Below are 17,588 nucleotides of genomic sequence, written 5' to 3' on the forward strand. Positions count from 1 at the left end.
TTGCCCCTCTGAATAGTTTCCGGTTGACATGTGCACCGACTGAACAAGATAAGTTGTTTCACCAAATTTCTCAGGGAATGTAGCTGCAACTATTTCCTGCAAGCAATGGCAAATGAATTAATAAAATTAACCATTAACATTATAGACTTGATGGTGTGCTTCTCGAGCAACTGACATTTCATAACCTCTTAATAGTTTCCATTGACATGTGCACTTGCTGTTTGAAAATAAAAACAAGAAGAAGATGACTTGTTTCTCAAGATATACTCACTTTGTATAGGTATCGATACTCAAATATATATGATATATCAAGTATAATAAAAATATGTATACTCCTCGGGATGCATAAATGGAATTGATGTATGTAAATGGAATTGATGTATGTAAGAGCTAACCTAAACAAAGGAAAATCCATTCCACATATATAAAACACAATATAGAATTCAATCTTGCATGAATTTATACTATTGAAATTTTTCCTGCTCAAAAAATGTTTTTCGTTTTGCCATTTCAACCCCTCCCCCATAAGTTGGAAGCTTAGTTTTGTATCCTAAAAAAATTTAATTACAAGACATTTGTATTTCTTGCTAGAATTTGAACAAAAATAAAGTCGAAGCATAGACAAGGAACGTGAATTGTTTTAGGAATGCCATGTACTACATGATGCTAGTTTTTTACCCTATTCATAAAAACCAGGAGTTGCATGCTTGTTGGAGAAGATAAAACTCATGGAAAGAGAAATACAAGTTTCTTATGGGATGGGGCGATTAGGCATGTGAGGCATGCGAGGAAATGTATATATTATTACACAACATTAGATAAGAAAGAATATAAATGTAGATATTATCACACAACTTTATGCATTCAATTACAAATATAGAATTGATGAAAGTACATAACAAAATGCACTTAACACAGCGCAAAAAGTCTTGTCAACAATTACATGGTTTCTGAATAGGTTTGTGTTCTAGTTGCACAGTTCACGACTAGGTTTTTAAGACTCCAAAATTCAGATAATGCGATCTGCAAATTCAGCAAAATATTTCTATAAAAGTAGGAAGTATTGGTAAATTTCAATCTGTGCATGTGCATCAATTTAAAATAGACCAAAATTTATGTGATTAACCAAGTTCAGAAGCCTTAGCAGACTTATATGGTTCAAAATCATAAAAATGAACCTCCACAAGAGTAATGAAAATTGCATTTGTCAATGTTTAAACATTGATGCATAATCAAATGACTCTTAATTGAAAAGACCAATCTAAATAAATGCCAACCTACCTAAATGAAGATAATATCTTATAAGAATTCCACATCAAAACTGACTCCAAGCACAAAAATTGTTCACTAAAAAAACTATTGTCAAATAGTAAAATTGTTAATAATACATAGCACCAACTAGGAATTCTCATCTCAGACAACAATCTCTCCAAGTCAAGGGTCCCCTAACCCTAAGTATCTCAGGGAAAAAGAAAAATTAAGGGTTTCTAATTTAACTGCTTATTCTCTTCTTCTCTTTTTTCTCTTTGTTGTTATAGTTGGAGTTTGGAAATGAACTATAATTAGCTTGTAAAGATATTCAGATAACTGAAATGAAACACAAATGCTTCAGCCATATGATAAAGATGTATTGTTCAAGAAAAGTTGCACGACAAATATTTTACTATTTCTCCATACATTGTAGGATATCTGTTTGCCTAGATAAATTGTTCTTATTTCTGTTAACAACAGCGGATGGACTGTGGTGGTTGGTCCACAAGGAATTAATGTATATGATGAAAGCGGAAAAGTAGTGAGAAAATTTGCAGTGGATGAAATTGATCCGCAACTTGGGATGAACATAGTGAAACTGAAATATCGTACATTTGACAGCATTTCGCTTTATCCCACCTTATTGCCTTTTGAGTGTAACATAAATTTCAGGCCTATGTAAGTTTCTACCTCAGTTTCTCTCAACATGATCTACCCTGAAGTTCGAATGTCATATTATAGTAAGATAGCGGTATTTTACTATGGAGCTCACTTAACTTCCATAACAATTTTGTCCTGAATTGATTTTCAATTTAGTCCATTTTGCTTTTTATTTATTTAAGATAAGAAAATATTACTTTAATCATAATATTGGTATATGCTACTTAATTTCATTTTTTATTCATGATCTAAAAATTATTACTATATAATGAATTCAATGTATGTGCTTCATTTAAATTAGGTTTCTTAATTATCAAAGATTTCAATACATTTTATTTTTCTTATATACATTTTATTTTTCTTATATATGTATAGGAAGAGAATTAAAATGTTGGTTTTGAAGTATTTTGAGTAATAATTCACAAAAGCAATGCATAAACATAGATAAATGTAAAAAAAAAATGCATAAATAATGAACATGATGCTAGCAATGTTCACATGGTAATAATATTTCTTAAAAACAACATTTGGATTGAGAATGATATATCTTATAAGGTTTAGAATTTACTTTAATTAAGTTTATTGTGTAATGTCTCTGGAAAGGAAATATGATCCTAATGACTTCAAAAATGACTAAAACAAGGTTTTATTGTTGGGTCTCAGAGGGGTTATACTATATTTAACCTTAAATCATTCTTTAAATTTGTGATTTTAAAGTGATCTTTACCATTTAAATTCATAATAAAATAAATATTTATCCTAAAATAATTTTCTGATTTCAAAAAAACTTGAAAGGATAGTGTTAGAAAGAGAAAAAGTAAAATTGCTATAGACAACCACAATAATAATTTAGTTGTTTAAATAGATAGATCCATCAAAAGGATTCAATTTTTTTATATTATAGACATATTCATAGCATTATTGAAATATGTACTTTTTGACTTTCAAATTATAAATATTCACATAAATATCAAATATCTAGTATAACTCAAGCCAATCTTTGAAATTGACCTTAAAAAAATATGAGATTAGACTAATGATCTGAAGTAACTTGCAATCAACAATCGAAAAATATTATGAACCATAGATCCATCAAACACCCTAATTCACTTAATCACCAATGTAATAGAAGTTTATCTAATATTGATGACAAATATAGTGTAAACCACTTGAAACAACAAGAAAACATAAAATACAAACCACTTTGCTGAGGCAAATGAAGTTTACATTGTGCTTCAACTTGCTATCCGTGGAGGGCATAAAAAGGTATGGTTGGAAAGTGACTCCCTTAACATCATTAGCTGTTTTATTGAAAAGATGCTTCCTAGTTGGACAATCAAACATTTAATCCAAGATTGCTTCGATTTGATGGCCAAGCTAGATGAAATTCGAATTACACATGTTTTTCAAGAAGGTAACCAACTTGTAGACTACATGGCCAATTTGGGGGTGGTGTATGAGAAAATCAAGTCATGGATGAAAGGGTAAACCTTCCCAATATATTTGTGTGAGCTGACATGAAGGGATGCTACTGATATTGCTTGATCTCAACAAATAAATATTAATGATGTTATCCTTTCACATGAGTAAAGCCACTTCTTGTAATAAGTGGAATTGTCACAAAGCGAGGGCTTCTAGATTGTTCTTGGCTCCTTGGTTTTGTGTACTATGGTTTCAGACAGGGTTTGTGATGATAATCCACATAATCAGCAAAGGTAATCTGAGCATGTGAGCGGATAAAAATAGAATAGAGCCAACGTTATGCCAAAATTGGGAACAAAAAAGGGAAGTGTGGATTGAAATCTCAGATGTTGGTCCTACCCCATATATGAAAAATCTGCATGGTCAAGAGCCCAGAGTGATGAAAGATTTTGTGGCAAGTTGGAATAAAGGCATCCTTGGGACTTATGGAGAACAATTCAGAATCAATGAGGCTCTTATCACAGAAATTATTGGGCTTTTGATTTATGGGAAAATATTTTATAGAGAGCACATGGAAATGGAGGAAGCTATCTATGTTCTTCGACAATCAAAGTCAAAGAGACAGAGTGATGAAGATGGCTAATGGGGAATATAACATAAAATATTTATTGAGCCTGTGGGCCGATGTGGTGGAGGTCATCATGAGGTATATTACCTTATATGGTCAGTATGAAAGTATTTTTTCCTATCATTTTACTATTTTAAATCACTCTATCTACATGATAGGAACCTTTCTCTATTGTTTTATCTTTTTTCCTCTTTGGAGAATGTGTTCATGTAATTATTTATTCTTATAGGATATAATTACACTTTACTTAAGTTAACTTAAGATAATGCATCTCATCATAGTTTGGATATGAGACACTTAGGGAAGTGTGCACATAGGGATGTATCTTGTAGGAGAAATTCCACCTTTTGTGGTCTTATCTTGCTGTAACACTCTACATTTGGTGGGTCATCCACCTCTTATGGAATATTATATTATTTCTCCTACCTACCCCTACTTTTTCTTACCTACCCTTATTTCTCATTGAGCCACATGTCATGATTGTGTACTCACATATCCATATGGCCTTACCTATATAAGAAGGCCCATATTCATTATATTGGTTAATCTAGTTGATCATTTATATATTGATGAGAATACAGTTTGTTCTTGTGATACTTTTGTCTCTCTTTTGTGCTTTTCATTGTGCCCTTGGTCTTGGAAAAATCTCACATGGTATTAGAGCCATTCAAGCTTCGTTGATTGGTTTTGGGAGACATCTTAGAGGGCTTCAATTTTTGGATTTGAGGGAGTGTGTGTTTTGGAGGCATCCTAGAGTTTTTTTGATCTCACCATTGTGTCCAGAAGCCTGTTTCCATTAAAATCAAATATAAACTCGACCTATTTTGGCAAAAGTTAGATTTTGGGGTGTGGAGAAATTTTTTGCCCAATTTGGGCGGTACGATATGGATTTTTCGAAAAAAAAATTTTAAAAATTTCTTCAAAATTTTTTTTTTTATTTTGGGAAAAAAAATGGGGCAAATTTTTTTTTTGGAAGTTTTTATTTTTCAACAAAGAAGTGAAATATCAATTTTTGGTGGGGTTATTTAACCCCACCCCTTAGCAGTCTGTACTGCAGTGTATGCAAAAACTGGGGGACCCGTCGTCGAAATTGTCACCGTCTTTAGTCCGCCGCCAGAAGTATCTTCCCTACACCCCGTCATTGGCCATAAGCTACTCTCCGCAATAGCTCCACATGTCGACTGCTCTCCATGCAGATGCATCTCACACTCTGGTCACCCTGCACACCATCGTGAAGACTTTTTCAGCCCCAGTAGCCACGTCCGCTAGCGGCCCTAGCTGTTTTGTCCCTAGTGGCTCCTTCAATCTATCGGTCACCGCTCCGACACCCTGGCCACCAACTTCGGCCACTGCTCCAATACTCCAACGACCTGCTCTAGTCATCACTCCTGCCACTAGCTCTGACAACCCCACCAACCACCACCTCTGACACAGCCCAACGATAACTAGCCACCCACCTGCCCAGTCAATGTTAAACCCCGACGTACCATGCCTGCCACATAGCAAAAGGCCACTGGCCCATGGAAAACTTTTGACATGTCATCTGCTCAGTCAGTGCCATGTTAGCCTTTTCCATATGGTCAGCCAGGGTGTGCAATGACCATTTTGACTATCATACAACTATCAAATTTAATATAGTGCTTTGTTGACATCATCCTGCATCAACATGTTTTTTGAAAATTTTAGACCCCTCTCCATTGAGCAATTTGGTTTATTGGGTCAACTTTGGAGGCTCATAACTTACTCAATTGTTCTCCTTTTTGCATGCAATTTTGTTTTGATTTGGGCTAATTTTTTGTGCTCTCCATAGTGGTGTGGTTATTTTCTGATTTTGGTGCACAAATTTTTTAGAATTTTTGGATTCTCTCAGCTGTGCCTATCCAATCCTTGATTTTTCAACTTCAAAGGCTTCGTTTGGCCTCATATGACCTTTTCAGGTGCCATTTTTTTGAAAGTGTATAATTTTTCATCTAATTTTTTGTCTACTTTGATCAGTTTGCAAATATTTTGAGTTGATATTGTACTTTCAGATATTGGTCCTTATTGGCCTACTTGGTACTTGTAATTTGCTTGGATCTTAGTTTAGATCTCTTGCATTCTTAGTTTGAGTCTCTTTTGGTCTCATTGAGGCAGTTGTAAAGTTGAAATTAGAAGTCCACTTTGCCATTTTTTGCAAGTGGTCCATTGTACATGCACTAAATATAAAGTGTCAAATCATTTTTTTTTTTGGGGGGGGGGGTCTGTGATTGAGTGAATTTGGTGGGTTTTCTTGTGTGATTGTGCCTCTCTTTCCCTATTCTCTTCCATTTTTTGTTTCTATGAGTCCTCATAAATTTCCACCTTTAACTCCACATAATTATGCATCTTGGAAAATTAAAACATGGAGCAAATTAATGGAAAAAGGACTCGTGCATTACACAAATGGAATAATAGCAGCAACACCAAATCCTATGGCTGATCCTAATGCTTAGATAGAATGGCTCACTAAATATTGCATGGCTCTTGGAACTTTGCATAAGTATGTATTAGATGACCTCATTTTTCACATTGAAAAGTGTTCTACAATCAAAGAGGCTTGGGAAATATTTCAAAAATTGTATGGTCAAGTTGATGAAATCAAAGGTTACAAGATGGACAATGAGCTCACCAACTTGGATCCCAATATTTTTGATACAATCCAAGATTATGTCACCAAAGAAAATGAGCTAAGAGCTAAGCTTAACGATTGTGGAATTGGAAAAAAGGATGCTCAGTTGATATCCAACTTGTTGGACAAGCTTGCACCTGAATATGCAATATTTGTTTCTAGCTTTCAAACTCATCATTTGATAGTGGGGAGTTCCTACACTATGCCTACATTTGATGCTTTCACAAAAATATTGATATTGGAATAATATAAGTTGTTGAACATGGGGATTCTCAAGTCTTCAAAGTCCAAGGCTTTGGTGGCTAATCAAGGGAATCAAGGGAGTCAAGGCAAAGATTCCAAAAAGAAGAAAAAGAAATCTAAATCAAAGACAAAACAAGAAAAAGGACAATCATCCTCTCCATCACAAGGTGATGTTTCATCCTCTTCCAAGAAGGGGACTCCACCTAAGAAGGATAAACCCAATTGTGCTTATGGCAAGATGTATGGTCCTGATGAGCATCAATGCCACACCAAGCAAGTTGAGGAGTTGAAAAATTTCTTAAGAAAAATAACATCAACTTGCCATCTGCCTACTATAAGAAGGATTCATCTCCTGCCTCTTTCTCACAGTATAAGGGAAAAGGGCAAGCATTTGTGGCTACAACAGGTTCTTCACAACAGTGGATACTTGATTCAGGTGCCTTTTATCACATGGGTTCTACAAAGGAGTAGTTTTCTCCATTGGAGCCATCAAAGGTACCTCACATTTACATAGGTGATGATACACAAGTCATGGTTGAAGGAAAATGTTTAGTTGACCAGGATGATGGAACATTTGAGAATGTCCTTTATGTTCCTAACTTTTCTACCAATCCTCTCTCTATCTACCAAATCAATCACTATGGGAATGGGAAAAGGGTTGAGTTTACACCTGATTCAATTGTGGTAAAGGAACTTGATAATGATGCCTTGGTAGCAGTGGGACAAGTCAATGACAACTCGAGACTTTATTCATTCTCCCACTTTGTGCCAAGTTCTCCTTCTAGAGCCTTTATTACTCATTCAAATTTTGAAAGTAAGTTATGGCATGAGTGGTTTGGTCACCTCAACTACTGCTATCTTTAGCAGCTCAACACTAAATACATGGTCACAAGTTTACCTCAAATCAGTTTTTCAAAGGGTGTACGTTCAAGATGTTCCATAGGAAAGCCTCCTGAGGAGAAGTTTGATAAAGGGAAATCTTGGAGAGATTTTTAAGGTCTTCAACTTGTCACAGCAATGTAGCAGGTCCATTTCCATCACCTTCATTTAGTAAGGCCTACTATGCCCTCACCTTCATTGATGACTACTCCCACTTCACTTGGGTCTACTTCCTTATTTATATGAGTGAAGTGTTTGATAGATTTTGAGACTTCAACGCTCATATGGAGAAGCAATCAAGGAAAGTGGTCAGGATTCTTTGCACAGATAATGGAAAGGAATTGTGAACAAAAGACTTGAGGATTTTTTTACATTTGAGGGGATTGATCTTTAGCATTCTGTTGCTTACACTCCACAGTAGAACGAAGTTGCAGAGCGCAAGAATAGAACTCTCAAAGAAATGGCTAGGTGCATGATACATCCACATTCTCTTGATCTTGCCTTTTGGGTAGAGGCTATTAGTTGTGCCACACACATCCAAAATCAAGTTCCTCACAAAGCTTTGATAGGTATTACTCCTTTTGAGGCTTGGGCTAGTGGGAAACCAATTGTGAGACATTTCAAAGTCTTTGGGTGTCCAGCGTGGGCTCACATTCCTCCACAAAAATGCAAGGCATTTTAACCTCAGAGTAGTCCTTGTATTTTTGTTGGATATCCTGAGCGTGTTAAGGCATATCAATTTATGTATCCTGAGACACATGAGGTGTTTATTGAGAGAAGTGTTCATTTTGAGGAAAGCTCTCCTAGCTTAGCCTCTCTACCTCCTTCACCTTCCTCCATTGTGGATAGTGATGTGATTGATTCAAATGATGAGACTCCTTCAACTTTGACTCGCAGGGTTACACATCTGTAGAGTCCAGTTGCATTTGAGGGGCCTCATTTTCCACCTCCACCTAGACCTCATTAGGCTCGATAGACACTTGAGTCAGTGGGTTCTCTTTTTGGAGATCCTTCAGATACACAAAGGACTCAATCACATCATCAGAACCTTCCACATGTATTCATGTCTACTGCTTCCAATCCACAGACATTTCAGGAAGAATTAGGGGTTCTCGAGTGGGACCAAGCTATGGAGGAAGAGTATAGATCCTTGATTAGGAGCAACACATGGGAGTTAGTCCCTCTCCCTAAGGGGATAAAGATGGTTCTATGTAAGTGGATCTATCAGACCAAGTTTGCAACGGATGGTAGTGTGGTTAAGCATAAGGCTTGACTTGTTGCAAAAGGTTTCTCTCAGGTTCCACGTGTTGACTATAGTAAGACCTTTGTACCCGTCGCCAAGATGAACTCCATTCACTTGACACTTGCTATTGTCGCAGGTCATGGTTGGGCTATACATCAGATGGATTTGAAGAGTTCTTTTCTTCATGGGGACCTTGATAAGGAGATTTATATGGAGCAGCCACAGGGTGTCATCCAAGATTCTCTCTTGGTTTGTAGACTAATGAAAGCTCTCTATGGCCTTCAGGAGGCCCCCAGGGCTTGGTACGCCAAGATGGATTCCTTTCTTCTCTCAGCATAGTTCACTAGGTGTCATTCTGATCTGAATGTCTATATTTTGCGACATGATAACTCACACTTGATACTTGTGCTCTATGTTGATGATTTATTCATTATAGGGTGCACCACATCCATCATTACCAGTGTCAAATCTGTTTTACTTGACATATTTTCTATGACTAACTTGGGTCTTTTGTAGTACTTTCTCTGGATAGAGATTTCACAGTCATCTTTCGGGATTAGTATTTCATAGCCTAAGTATGCTCTTGATCTACTTGCATGCTTTCATATGGTTTATTGTAAGCTTGCATCGACTCCCTTTCTTTCAGGAGTCAATCTTGAGACTAGGTTCTCTTCTCCTCTAGTTGATGCCACATTATATCATTATCTTGTGAGTAGTCTCATCTACTTGACTCACACATGCCCTAATATTTCATTTGCGGTTGGGATGGTTTCCTGCTTCATACAGGAACCACATGAGCTTTATTGGAAAGCCGCCAAATACATCCTTCATTACATCTAGGGTACACATCATTATGGGATTCACTATGCAGCAGGCATAGGACTTCATGTGGTTGGTTACACAAACTCCAATTGGGCTGGCGATATTGATGATCGTAATTCTACTTCAGGTTACAACTTCCACCTTGGTTTAGGCCCAATTTGTTGGTAGAGAAAGAAGTAGCACGATATTTCTCTCTCTTCAACTAAGGGTGAGTATTGAAGGGGTGTTAACGTAGCGACTGAGACCATTTGGCTTCAGCATATTCTCACAGAGTTTGGTTTCACCGCTCCATGACCATCCATCCTACATTGTGACAATCAAAGTGCTATTGCTATCTCGAAGAGCCCTGTCCAGCATCAGCAGATGAAACACATCGAGATCCATATACACTACATCCGAGAGATGATTTAGGAGTAGGTCATTTATTTGCAAGATTGTCCTACAATGCAGCAGGTTGCAGACATATTCACCAAACCTTTCACCAAGAGTAAGTTCCAGCAGTTGCAAGCTCTCTTGGGGGTGTGGGATGTCTCATTAAGAGGGGTCAGTTGACTTCTCCTTCCTCACTTATTGGGCACACTTTTTCCTTTTTAAGGTTTTGTCCTTCTTCTTTGAGAGTCTTTTGTACATTCATCTCTCTTTTGGGAGGGAGTTTTTTCGCACTAGGTTTTCTCCCTTTTTTTGTGAGAGATTACATTGCATAGGGATCCATCTTCCATTGTTAACTTGAGTCTTCATTCCCCTAAGTTTCACTCAAGGGTAAGTGTTGGTGTAATTATTTATTCTTATAGGATATAATTACACTTTACTTAAGTTAACATAGGATAATGCATCTCGTAGTAGTTTGGATATGAGACACTTAGGGAAGTGTGCACATAGGGATGTAGCTTATAGGAGAGATTCTACCTTTTGTGGTCTTATCTTGTTGTTACACTCCACATTCGGTGGGTCATCCATCTCTCATGGAATATTATATTATTTCTCCTACCTACCCCTACTTTTTTTTACCTACTCTTGTTTCTCATTGAGCCACATGTCATGATTCTGTGTTCACATATCTATATGGCCTTTCCTATATAAGAAGGCACATATTCATTGTATTGGTTAATCCAGTTGATCATTTGTATATTGATGTGAATACAATTTGTTCTTGTTATAATTTTGTCTCTCTTTTGTTCTTTTCATTGTACCCTTAGTCTTGACAAAATCTCACAGAACGGTCTTGCTAAACATGCTAAAAATAGTGATAATTCTCCTTATTATGGAATGTGCTAAAATGAATGAGATTAAACCTTCCCTAGTCCACAAAACTGAGAGCAACCCTAAACCCTCCTCTAACCCTGATGTTCATGTGGTGTTAGACATTGAATTTGAGGATGAGAAGGGGTCGACTGAGATGACCATGTATTGGCGTAATATTCATGTGTTTGATGATGACCTAGAGTATTGGCCCTTTGAGGAATAGCAACCCCCCCAGAACCCCACCCCAAATTTGTAGCTAAAAACTATAAGACCCCACCTTTCAAACCCTAGGCAATGGACCATAACAAATTCAAATAATTAAAAAGTGGGGGAAGCAGTGGATATAGAATACAAAGGGGAAGACAAGATAAAGTTGGATATACCCCACAATGTCGACTAGATGAACCCCAAAAATAGTAAAAGCGATGAAGCAAATATTGATATACTTTTAGCTAATTCCACATCTAGCCAATAGAAGTGTTCCATTGAGTAATTAGAGAAATTATTCTCATCAAATAGGGCATAAAAGAGATCATCACCACCTTCACTAAGAACTCCATGGTGGATAAAATTGATAAACTTTTGAAAATGACTCACAATTTGACTGAAGATGTGAAGGTCATGAAATCTGAGTATGAAGCTAGAATTGTCAAGTTGGAGAAAGGCATGGATGAGATAAAAGGTAATCTTCAGTCTTTGGTGAATATAAAAAGAAAATCCATGAATAACAATGTTAATGGTCCCAAAATATTTAATGATAAAATCATTATGCATAAACCCCAACCGATCAGTAGCATTTTTCCATCAACTATCAAATCTAAAAAGAAAAATTGGATAAAAATATGTAGGGATCAAAAATTCAGGTGTCTACAAGTCCATCTTGTAGAACCAAGAGTAGGAACCAAGATAAAAGTGACACAAGGATCATCTTGGAGGACCTCAAAGAAATCAACAAAAAATTCATTGAGAAAAAATCTAAGCTTATGGAAGCTCTTAGTTAGTATTTTGGTAGTCTAGCCCAAGTTTTATTTTTATTTTTTATTTGGGCTCTATTAGGTGTTTCCCCTATTTTTGTCTTTGTTGGGTCATTTTCTTTAGACTATTTCACTAATGCTTAGCTATGGTTTTAGGTCCCTATAAAACCCATTTTATCTTAATAAAAAAAAACTAAAATCAATATTCATGTGTATTAATTTTAAAATATCTTAATCTAAAAAATCCCTACTAAACAAATTTTTAAAATAAAAAAATTCTAACCCTTATAGACAAGAATAAAAAAACAAAAAGAACAAGATCTCAACAATCCCTGACCAAAAAAAATTTATAATAATAAACGCTACCTTTTTTAGACAAGAATAACAAAATTGGAACACAATAATTGGTGGAGATCATCTAAACAATAAGGGTTACCATTACATTAGTAATAAAAAATTATTGAAAATTATTTAAATTTTATCCCCCATCTCCAAATTTTTTTATTACAAATATATCTTGGGAAAGATAAAGTAATAGTTATTGATAAAAATATTGTGCAGTAGAAATGAATGAATGATAAGATTGTTGGGAGAGTAAGGATGTTGCATAGAAGAGAGAAGGTAACAAATACAACAAAAGTTTTAGGTGTGTGTGATATATCATCATGACTAATGAATCCCTACAACAAAAAACTTTAGTGAATTATTTGAAACTTTATGAAGAATAAAAATCTTGTGAAAATTTGGTTTTGAAAAGGAATGATAGAAATTTGATGTAGAGGCAGGGGTTTGATTAAGATGACCATATCAACTTGTAGGGAGTTCTACAACACAAAATTAGGACTACTCATTTGGATACATCTACTAACCTACACCATGAGCCACTTAAAGGCTTCAATATTTACACATGGGTTTGGATAGAGGAAAGGCATGACTAGGTCTTATTCTATGTCTTGTGGAACAATGTGGAATTCTCATTTGTTAGCATATAATACCAATTTCCCAATCTTTAGGACTGCTTTGTTTTGACTATGTAAGTATGAGGTTTCAACCCTTGATAAATGTGAAAATGCCATTAATGAATCTGTCACCCCAAGATGGTCTAGGAGAGTTCCTCATTCACTACCAAACACCTTTTGGAGGCTTCAAAGTGACTCCAAAAAGGAGCAATCATCATTGTTAATCGGTTTACCCAAGACTATCAGCTATGTCCCAATAGGGCAGCCATAAACATTGGCCAAAAGGTTTATTTTTTGCACCAGTCCTTGTTAGAATTGATTCAATGTGAACCTTACACACCCTTCCCCAATATTGTCCAACCTTGTGGGGTCAAATTTTCTCATCAACCTTCACAAACTCGACCTTCTATCCACCATTTAGCTTGATGCATGATGATATCAAGCACATAGTCCACTATAAGAATCCGCAAACCATACCTTATAGTCTTGCAACCATGGAACATGAAAATACATACAAATATCTACCATTTCACCAATTTCTAATATTTTTTACCTATGGAATGAAGTTACATACAATATTTAAGGTTATTGGTTACCTTAACTAGGATTCCAAACCACTTTTAGTAAAATGCCAATAAATTTCAAAATAAACAAGATTCAAGTGCTAGATAACTCCAAGTGGTCTTAGGACATGATGAGTTTTTTATAGTCTATGCAAAGTGAAATAACAAAGCAAAACATAAAAATTGCAGGAAAGTGAAGGTTTTCTTATTCAATAATACTGCCTTCTCTATAAATTCAGCCCCTCGTACAAATTGGTACCCCAAATATATACTTGTGTGACCAAAATATTCTTTACAACCATCCTACAACTACCCACTAATATCTCTTAACCAACTTTTGAAAAGTTGTCACATCACAAGAAAAATTGTCATGAGAAAATTGGCAATTTTTTACAACTTTCACATTTCTAGACCAATGGACCCCAAATTTTTACAAATAGGTTCAAATGAACAATAATTCCCCAAACGGGTCTTATTGACCATACACAAGCTCCTAGGGTAATCTTGGAATTTACTCTCGAGGAATAAAAAACTCGAGTTTCACTTTAGTTTAGACCTGCAACTATGTAACCATGTTGGGTAATGCCATTCTCTTACATCCATGTGGCGTACTCAATGGGAAGACCATTCCATTTGTCTAGGTACTAGAAATAGGTCTTTTTTCTTGTATTTTTGAGTTCTTTTGTGTCAGTTGTGATCTCCTACTCCAAAGACTGGTTGGATGAAAGATCTTTGACCCATACTTCACCTGAGAGTGTGGATGAACCTAACTCATAACCTACAAAAAAAACCCCTATATAAGGGTATAAGTTAGATACATTAAAAATAGGTGCAATAGCAACACCTGGAGGAAGTTCTATCTCATAAGAATTATCTACAAACTTATGCACAACTTTACATGGCCCTATCTTCTTCATTTTCATCTTAGAATACTGCCCATTAGGAAACCTCTTCTTCCTTAAATGAGCCAAAACTAATTCGCCAACTTTGTAGTGAATCTCTCTCATTTTTAGATCAGCATGGTGTTTGTACTTATCTACACTCTTTTGAAGATTATCCTTGACTTGTTGGTGGATCTCCTGTACGGCCACAACAAATTATTCACCCTCAGCGCTCCTCCTTTCCATCACACTTAATCAATCAATTCAAACATACCCCTAGGCTGCAAACCATATACAATCTCAAAATGACTCTTCCCAACACTCCTATTCATCAATTCATTGTAGGAAAATTCTATTTGAGTCAAAATCAGATTCCATTAGGTTACATACTCTTTGGTTAGACATCTAAGAAGGTTCCCCAGGCTCCTATTAACCACCTTAGTCTACCCATCAGTTTGAGGATGGTAGGAAGAATTCAAACTCAATTTAGTACCAAGTTTCTTCCACAACGTTCTCCAAAAATGACCAACAAAATTGCTATCCCTATCTGAAATAATAGTCAAAGTTAAAATATGAATTCTTACCACTTCCTTGAAGGAAAAACCTACAACATAAGAGGCATCACTGGTGATTTTGCATGGAATGAAGTGTGCCATCTTTGAGAACCTGTCTCCCGCAATAAGCACTGAATCAAAAGCTCTTTGTGTTTTAGATAATCTCATGACATAATCCATGCTAATGGACTCCCAAGGCCTATTTGCAATGGGAAGTGACTGATATAAACTTGCATTCATTCAATATCCCTTTGCTATTTGACAAATAACACATTTATCTACAAATTTCCTTACATCATTTTGCATTTTTGGCCAATAATAGTGCCTTCTTACCTATTCTAAGATTTTATCTAGACTAAAATGACAAGCAAGAATATAACTATTCTTTCCTTAATCAAATTATCTCTCATTGAGAACTTAGGTACACAAATTTGAGCACCTTTGAACAACAAACACTCTTGGATCAGAAAATTGAAATTCTCCTCGTGAAAAACTCCATTAAAATGACTAGAAGAAGCATAAATGTCCTTGAAATAATCATCATCTATGTACATACCTTTGAGGGCTTCATTACCCACACTCTGAAACTAAATTACTTGGACCATTAATGTCCCTCTACTAAATGAATCAACCATCGTATTAGACTACCCCTTCCTGTGTTTGATTGTGAAAGTGAAGCTTTGTAAGTACTCCACCCACTTTATGTATCTATGCCTGAGTTTGTCTAGATTTTTAGTAAATTGAAGAGAATTATTGTTAGTATAAACAATAAATTCCTTAGCAAGGAGATACTGTCTCCACTTCTTCAATGATTGCACCATGGAATACATCTTCAAGTCATAGGATGAATACTTACTCTTGGATTCATTGATTTTCTCATTTAAAAAGGCAACCGATCTACTATCTTGGCTTTGTATAGCACCTATAGCATAGACACTTGCATCACACTGAAGGGTGAATACCTTATTGAAATCAAGAAACACTAGGATGGGATTGCCTACAACCCACTTCTTCAAATACTAAAAATTCTCATTAACCCCATTAGTCCAACCAAACTTGTTCTTCTTATCCCCCTTTATAATTTCTATAATTGGAGCACATATATGACTAAAACCTCTTATAAATTTCCTATAGGAACTTGCTAAAGCATGGAAACTTCTCACCTCAAAAATTAATTTTGGAGTAGGCCAATTCACTATGGCTTAAACCTTGCTAGGATTCATCTTGAGTGTTCCCTTGGTGACCACAAAACCAAGATACACCAAATTTGTTTTAAAGAACTAACATTTCTTCAAGTTTATTATTAGTTTCTCTTCATTCAATCTTTTTCAACACAAACTTCAAATGATGTAAATGCTCTCTTTAGTATAACTAAAAATCAAAATGTCATCTAGATATAGTACTACAAACTTACATATGAAAGGCTTCAAGACCTCATTCATGAGCCTCATGAATGTATTGGGTGCATTAGATAGGCCAAAAGGCATGACCAACCATTCATAAAGTCCTTCAATTTTTTTGGAAGGTCATCTTCCATTCATCTCCTTGCCTGATTCTAATTTGATGGTAGACACTCTTCAAATTAGAATTAATAAATAAAATAAATTATTTATAGAAATGGTGTTAGGTCCCAGGGACAACTGAGAGGGGGGGGCGGGCATGAATCAGTTGTCTAATAATTTAATTCAAAATAACTTAAAACAACTTTAATGCGCAATACCGGTGAACTGGCCTTTTATGCTGGTAGACAATTTTATCAGTTAATTGAAATACCGGTAAGGATTAATGCATGAAACAGAAAGATAAAGTCATCCACAACACATAACACCAATATTTGTCTGTGGAAACCCTATAAGTGGAAAAGCCACGATGGGAAACCTTACCCACAATCAGATGACACTACTGCAGATAGTAAGTGCATACAAATGGGGTCTACACATGCATAAAGGCCAAGCGCCTAGAGCTCACTGTTCAATCACAAATGGGAAGTCACACTGACTTACAGTTGGATGGTTAAATCCAATATGAATGTATTGCATAATTTAGCATCTTTGTATGCTGGATTCAATACCGTTGTAGTTCTGTTTGTCTTCACAAAAACCTCCTTCAATCTTCAAATGATGTCTGCGTGTATAGCTCTGCTTATCTTTGCATATACCTTCACACAATTCTTTTTCGCATTCCACATTCGATCTTACAAATAAGATCTTTCATTTATACCATAACCTAAGACCAATTTTAGTAGGTCGGCTCTACAAGATATTACAATAAAAACATTTTATAAACAAAACAATATCCAATGCAATAACTGATCGAACATGTCGGCTTAATGCATTTACAACAATAATTAATCATCTCCAAAACATGCCTTGCTAATCTGGAAAAGATAAACCTGTCGGTGTATAACCTGGACCTATCTGCCGGTAATAGCAAATATGCAAATACAAATATTCCAATAAACCAATCTTTAAGACAAAGTGTCAAAAAGATGTCTTTGACATAATCATGTGTTTTCCATGCTATTCCAAGTGCCGGTGATCATTATATCCTGCCAGAGTACTATATACTGGTGACTATGCATAAGTCACTTGCTTGCCGATGAATGTTGTTGATTCTCCAA

Source organism: Cryptomeria japonica, chromosome 7 (genome assembly GCF_030272615.1).
Source record: "Cryptomeria japonica chromosome 7, Sugi_1.0, whole genome shotgun sequence".
Taxonomy (NCBI): domain Eukaryota; kingdom Viridiplantae; phylum Streptophyta; class Pinopsida; order Cupressales; family Cupressaceae; genus Cryptomeria; species Cryptomeria japonica.